Source organism: Penaeus monodon, unplaced genomic scaffold (genome assembly GCF_015228065.2).
Source record: "Penaeus monodon isolate SGIC_2016 unplaced genomic scaffold, NSTDA_Pmon_1 PmonScaffold_1866, whole genome shotgun sequence".
Taxonomy (NCBI): domain Eukaryota; kingdom Metazoa; phylum Arthropoda; class Malacostraca; order Decapoda; family Penaeidae; genus Penaeus; species Penaeus monodon.
In genome coordinates, this window is record NW_023648216.1 from 17,501 (window position 1) to 24,542 (window position 7,042).

The 7,042-nt window shown below is 33.6% G+C and overlaps 1 long non-coding RNA gene across 1 annotated transcript in view; it reads left to right on the forward strand.

Moving 5' to 3' along the window:
- LOC119569783 overlaps nt 1–6,332 on the forward strand; it is an 8,548-nt gene extending 2,216 nt beyond the window's left edge. Inside the window, exons 2-3 of the long non-coding RNA XR_005228319.1 lie at nt 5,356–5,443; nt 5,670–6,332. This is a non-coding gene — a long non-coding RNA (uncharacterized LOC119569783). The remainder of the gene's footprint in view (nt 1–5,355; nt 5,444–5,669) is intronic.
- The last annotated feature ends 710 nt before the right edge of the window (nt 6,333–7,042 follow it).

Genomic DNA, 7,042 nt, shown 5'->3' on the forward strand with positions numbered 1-7,042 from the left:
TACATACATACAAAAACAGTACTACTCAAAAGGTACAAAATGTAAGTACATAGTTTTCTCATGGTGCATTATGACCACAAGACAGATTTGATTTGCCTTAAAAGTGAAATAAACAAAAATCTTTTGAAGCAAGTAATTTATATCGCAGCAATACGAATATGCAAATAAGGCTATAGAACATTAGAAAATAAGAGTAAAGCTTTTCCTCAAACCTAATTACATGTGATCATAAATATTAGAATAGAAATAAATATATATTTGCTTTATGCCTTACCCTACAACATCAAAACCAGAAAAAAAATTGAACTTAAATACAGCTCTTGTCTCAGTATCACGAAGTAAATCAATCTTAATTGACAGCACCAGAATTATTATAGTTAACATTATCATTGCCATTTCTAAACAACAAACATTTACTTCCTTAACCTAATTTTTTTTTTTTTTTTTTTTTTTTTCAAAAAAAAAAAAAATAATAATAACAATAAATAAATAAAATCCCTATAAAAATATGATTCTTTCAAACTGGAAAAAGGTCTTACTCTACAACATAACAAAAAGACACTTCTCACAACCTCAATGCAAATATTAATGTGAACAAAAAATAAATAATATTTAAGGGACTTTTGCCTTAATCTACAATACAAAAATAATATAGTAATTCCAAATAAAGACTTATTTGTATAATAACAGTCTCTCAAGCTACAACTTAATATTATGACTGTTAAATATACAAATGCCTATCACAAATTAATATCAACTGTGTGCTATAACTGAGTAGATTAAGACTAGTATTGTATGGGAAAAAACTAAAAAATATAACATTTGATAAAAAATAGGAACTTATACCCTATCTTTCATAACACCAGCAATTGTTGTAATGCTGATGCAATGTCTTTCACTGAGCTTACAAGCTGTTCAAGTGACTTTCTATATTTGTACCTGAAGCATGTCAGGCAAAATTCTCCTTTCCTCTGGTCTGCTTTTACGACCATGCACTACCTCCTTCTGACTCAAGTTGAGACCTTGGCCTGCTCTGTTCTTGAAAGGGCTGTTGCACTAAATCCATCTTGAGCATTACTGTCTTCTATTAAAAAAGGAGGTAATTCTGAGGAGTAAGTGTGGTCCATTGACACAATGGGTATTGTTATTTCTTTGCTCCTCTGAAGTGCCCTCATCCAATGTTACAATAACTGCTGAGTGTGTTATGATCTGAGATGCTATCCCCGATGGCCAGGAGTTAGTTCTGTAACATCTAAAAATACAAAACTATTTTAAATTTTATAATATACATTTCTTGAGACTGATAAGACATTGCATGTATCATACTCCTAAACCAAAACTCAACTAATTATAACAAAAATAAGAATAAAATATATATCAGCATATAAATAATTTTACCATTTCTTGTATTTAGAATGTGTTGCTGCTTAAAATTAAAAAGAGTAAAATATTACAAAAATTTTGAAATATAACCATATCACGAAAAGGGAATAGATTATTTATCCCCCCTCTTGATTTAAAACATCTTAACTCACCATCAACTTCTGTCTCATTTTCATAAACCCCTAATAAGCCGGTAATAGCAACAGGCTCAATCAGTGTCAGCATAGCTTCTTCAACAGGAGTGTAGTTTGTGAGAACTGCTGGGCCACCACCTGGAAACCAAGAACAAAGGTTAATAAATCAATAAAATATAGGGATTCTGAACTTATCATAAGTCTTTTACTTGATAATGAATGACATTGATAACTTTTTTCTGATTTTGTTAATATTCTCACATCCCATGCCCCATCTTGTCTTCATTGTGGGCAGTAATATTAATTCAGGTAATTTACCTGCAATATAAACTTTATTCTAAAATTAATTTTAAACTAGAAAAAAATCATAAAAAACTGAGCCTTCATATCAAATGGTAAAATTGCTTGAGTGACCATTGTTAAATCCAGTTGCATAATTGTGTTATGATGTGATCTGAAATGATTATGCTGATATTTATTATGTATGATTCACAGCTGAGTTTGCTATTTTTAATCTAGTAAAAAAAATAAATATCTTAATTATTATACATTTATGAAGGTAATTCAAGAAATGACTATTTTTTAAATATTAAACACTAATAAGAATATGAAACACAATAAGATCCTACATGTAATACTGTTATTTACAACTTTATTTATTTTATTTACTTCAAAAAATCCCTCCATTAGACTACATTTGTGAAGGATGTTTATAAGGTGAAAATTGTTCTTATAATTGCAAATTTTTCAGGAAATAAGTTATTCTTTAAATCAATACACACTCAGAAATGAAATAATATCAAACAAATAAGGTTATGCAATTAATATTACCATTCTTTAAGTTATATTGTTGGCCTTTGTTTAACCCCTCAAAATTCTAGAATTCTTTGAATAAGAGAACTGATATATAGGTAATTACTATTCTATTTTCTTTATGACATTATGTTTAGTCTCGATATTGTGTTATGTGTCAGTGAGTGTACTATCATATTCTGCACTTGATATTATTACCCTTTGAATTACTGTGTCATGGATATTCAATGATAAAAAAATATATTTGATACTCCTACTTCAATTATTCTGTGACAAGAATATCAAGTTATTATATGACATGTACTGAATTTCCTTTACTCTGACTATAAAGATAAGGTTTCAAGCACTTGTGAGCAATTTCAACAGCTAGTGTTGAGGGTACCTAAAGAATTTCCAGAACAAAATTTACCTTTGAAATCTTACCTGTTCCTCCCATGTGTTTTTTCTCTTGTGCTGCCTTTTTTGACGGCTGCTCTGAGGTCTGTGAACTTCCTATGCACTTCATTCACATTCCTCGGTATGCAAGCAACAAGATTCACCTCCTTAGTCACACTCTCCCAGGCGTTATTTTTCACTTGTGCAGTTATTTGTTATCTAATTTACCTAGAACCACATTCTTCTTCGTTGCCACAGCTTCTATTAAGCCAACAGCTCTTCATCTGAGAAATTTGGTCTTCTTTTCTTTTGAGTTGTAACTTCCATGGCATTATTGTTGTTGTTGTTGCTTTTAGTATGGGGGCACTTACAATATAAATATAGCAAGAGTTCGTAAAGTACAATGTAGTAAGTCGGTTACAACGTCTTCAACATTGTAACTTAAGGGTTGTTTGAGTATCCAGCCCGTGAACCCTTAGACCTAACCTATTCTTTTCTCTAGCCAGGGACTAGGGAATTCTCAAACTCTGCAGTAATCATGGTACAGATTAACCCCTAGCTGCTGGGTGGGATATTTGTACATGCCATGGCATGCCATAAGTTTTTTGTTACTATTATGGCAAAATATTAGTTTTTTGCCACAGAAAATGGTAATGGTAATTGTTTTCCCCATTGTTATTGTTCCGCACCAGATCTCAAAACATTTGCCTATTCGTCTGGCATACATGAGCGCATAAACATACTTTCATGCTTGCACATGTTCTTCAAAACAACATTGGCACTATAAAGAACATTGTTGCTTTCCAGAACCATTTGAAGCTTGTGTCTTTATTCACATTAGAGTTTGATCCTTATTCATGCTCCTGCTATAGATTGATGGGCATCTACTCTATATGCCAGTAAAGTAAGAATTTAGGGGGGGTATTTTGCATTGAGAAGCATGTCATTGCATGTTTTGTCCTTTGAATCAACATCAACAAACTGTATTGGGGTGGTGCATTGCTGGATATCAAACATTCCTATTTCTCTCTCTCTCCTCTCCTCTCTCTCTCTCCTCTCTCACTTCCCCCCTCTTCTCTCTCTCTCTCTCCTCTCTTCTCTCTCTCTCTCTCTCTCTCTCTCTCTCAAATCATACCCCGTCATCCCTACCTGAATCTTTAAATTACTCAGTGTTTCTTATTCATTTTCTTTTGATTATGTTAATAATTTGCTAATAAAATTAATCAACTCTTGAGCAACAGCCCCTTGATCCACAAGGTTAGGAAAGATCAAAACATTTATACTGATAAACATTCATGCGCAAATGAAGCTTGTCTTTTCCTTTGATATTTCCCTTTGGCAAACTGTATTTTATCTGAAGAGGGTCTGGCTCCCTGCAGCTCCCCGCCTCCCTCTGGCACCAACCCTGTCTGGAAATACGAAATTCTATCAGAAATATTCAAACAAGATATTTTGACATCCTGGAGCACATTGTAATATTCATTTCAGACAGTTGCAAGAAAAGTTGTGAGCATTGCACTGCTGCTGAGGCATTAAGCTGAGGATTTTCAATTGTCAAACAAATATTGCATCCTGCAATGCTGCTGGGAAAATAGCTCTTCAGCACAGGTGTCCAAACAGAAAGTGCTGGTAAAATATCCCAGGAGAGACCAACCATGAATCAAATGAGTGATGTGTTGAAGACAATTATTGCATATGTGCAAGTGTGAAAGTATGTTCGTGCACAAAGAAAGAGTTGTTTCGTATGCAGCTGGACGAATAACCAAAATGTTATGAGATCAGATGCTGGAACAATCTGTACCTAAGTACAAATTTCCTGTTTGAAATGTTTAATGAATGCATTAAATCATAAAGACAATCTAAACCAGAAATTTTTAAACTTTTTTTTTTCATCATCATCAGATTGTAAAGAATGAGAGACCTATGGATGGCAATATCAGTGCAAATTGTTATGAGTATGATTCTAGCTTAAATACAACACATTGGTTCAAATTTGAGGAGTATGGAAGCACGTGTAAAAATATTCACGGTGAGAATTTACAAGGCAGTTGAACTTTTCCGACACTGATAATTTAATATTTGTCAGCATGCCAGCCTTTAGACACTTGAGACAGTCTCAAAATTTTAGTCTAAATTGCCTCAGAACTTATGTGGATACCAGCTAACATTAAGTGACCCCCCCCCCCCCACACACACACACACACACCTAAGTTATACAACTTCTAATATGTCTCACACGCATGCATGGACAGACGGACGGATGCACGTGCACGCACACACACACACACACACACACACCACACACACACACACAACACACACACACACACACACACACACACACACACACACACACACACACACACACACAACACACACACACACACACACACACACACACACTCTTCACTGATATATTCAAGTCTTGTGCCTTAGTAAAATTTAAATGAAAATATTTCAACTGCTTGCCAATAATTTGTTGACAAGCCAACATGCACTGGGTTTAGTGCTCAATGTAAAACCTTATATTAGCTAATTATTACATCCCACAGCGATTTCATCAATTATTTACCAGCTATAAACTAAATCTTCTCCCAAAACAGCTAATTTAATTTCAGTAAAGGCTCTTACCTAAAACAATTTGCTGCAGGATGAGCGTCTCCACTTCTTCAAGCCAGACTCACCAGGAGGGAAGTGACACCACACTCATATTATAGACTTTCATGTGATACAAAACAGTGGGTCAACTAACTTTTTTGTTTTCGTGATTTTTTTATACACAAAGTTACATAACTGTTATTGGTGATTAATTTTGACTAATGTAATGTGATAAACTTTTAGAATAAAGTAATTGATAACAGTCTTTATTCAAAATGGAACATGCAATAAATTATCTCACCCTCCAGGAGCTATGAAACTAATACTTGTAATTGTTCTAAACTGGTCTTTTGTCTCCCTTTGCAGCTGTCTGTGTAGCTACAATTGCATCACCCTCCGTTCCTTGGGTACTATTAGCAGCAGTTGCCTAAAATCCAGATCAGGCAACTGAAGTGACTCCTCTGGAAGCTGAGCTTAACACTTGATGAACTGGGTCGAGATGCCATCGAGAGAGTTTACATCACAGTCACATCTTCTTAGAATCCCCTAGGCCTGGTTCAAGCACCAGCAACTCTTCTGAATCTCCAGTACCTCCTCCTAATACAAGTGAAAGCAGATCTTCTTTACCAGCCTCCATAGGAAGAAAGAGATGAAGGCTTAGTAAATTTACAAAGGAGGACTACTATTATCAGATGCTGTTGTATCAGAAGCAACATCACAAGGCTGCTAGACAGGAAAATTAGGGAAGAGACAGAAGCATGCCAAAGCTGGAGGGTTGCAATTGCAGGAATAAGAGACATTTCCTCATGTGCCCAGTGCTGTATATATGTTCACAGAATAATAATGAGTGATTTACATCATGAAGTCCCTCACTAGTGAATCTTAGAACATTGTTTTCTTGCAAAGGTACTTCTCAGCCATGCACTTAACCATTTACCATAGCACCATACAAGAGAACATAAAAATTGTATGATATATTCTAGTTGTTCTGTGATCTTTTGCAATAGTCAATAACTGCAGTGGCTACTGTGAAGAAAGTCCTTATGCTAATCCTGTGATTATTACACAGTAAAACTGTTATTTATGTTTTGTATCACATATAAAGTCTTATGAATGTTCTCATACTGTTTATATTTTTAGTTTACTTTCATAGTATATTTTTATCACATTTATTGTATTATTACTTAAAATAATTTTATTACAAATATGTATTATGCCTGTAGCAGTTTAAATATATACTAGTGTTTTATGTAGTGTTCAGTTTATTTTTATAATATGGATTACAAAGTATAAAAGAGTTTGTGATTCAAGACTGTTATATATTTATTGTTTTTTATGCAAAATCAATTTTATATTTACATGAATTATTTATTTGAAGTTAAATAAAATGTTATGCATTTTCTTTCTTTTCTGCCTTTTATATATAGATTCTACATAAAAGGTAGATTTCTACAACTCTAACAGTATAAAAATGAAAATGCTTAATATACACTATAATCCAAAAAAAAACATACTATCATATAAATCTAGCAAATAATAATGTATTATATAATTCACAGAGAGGTAACAAAATTAAAATCCAGTGTACATTGATGACTATGAATTTAAAAGGAATTTCTTACATTTTGTCTTTCTGTATTTCCAACAAAATTTTTGCCAAATTATCATCCACCTTAACTCTGGTTCTGGATCTTCAGGGTCACCTGCATTGGCTGCAAGTACTTGTCTGGGGAACATCC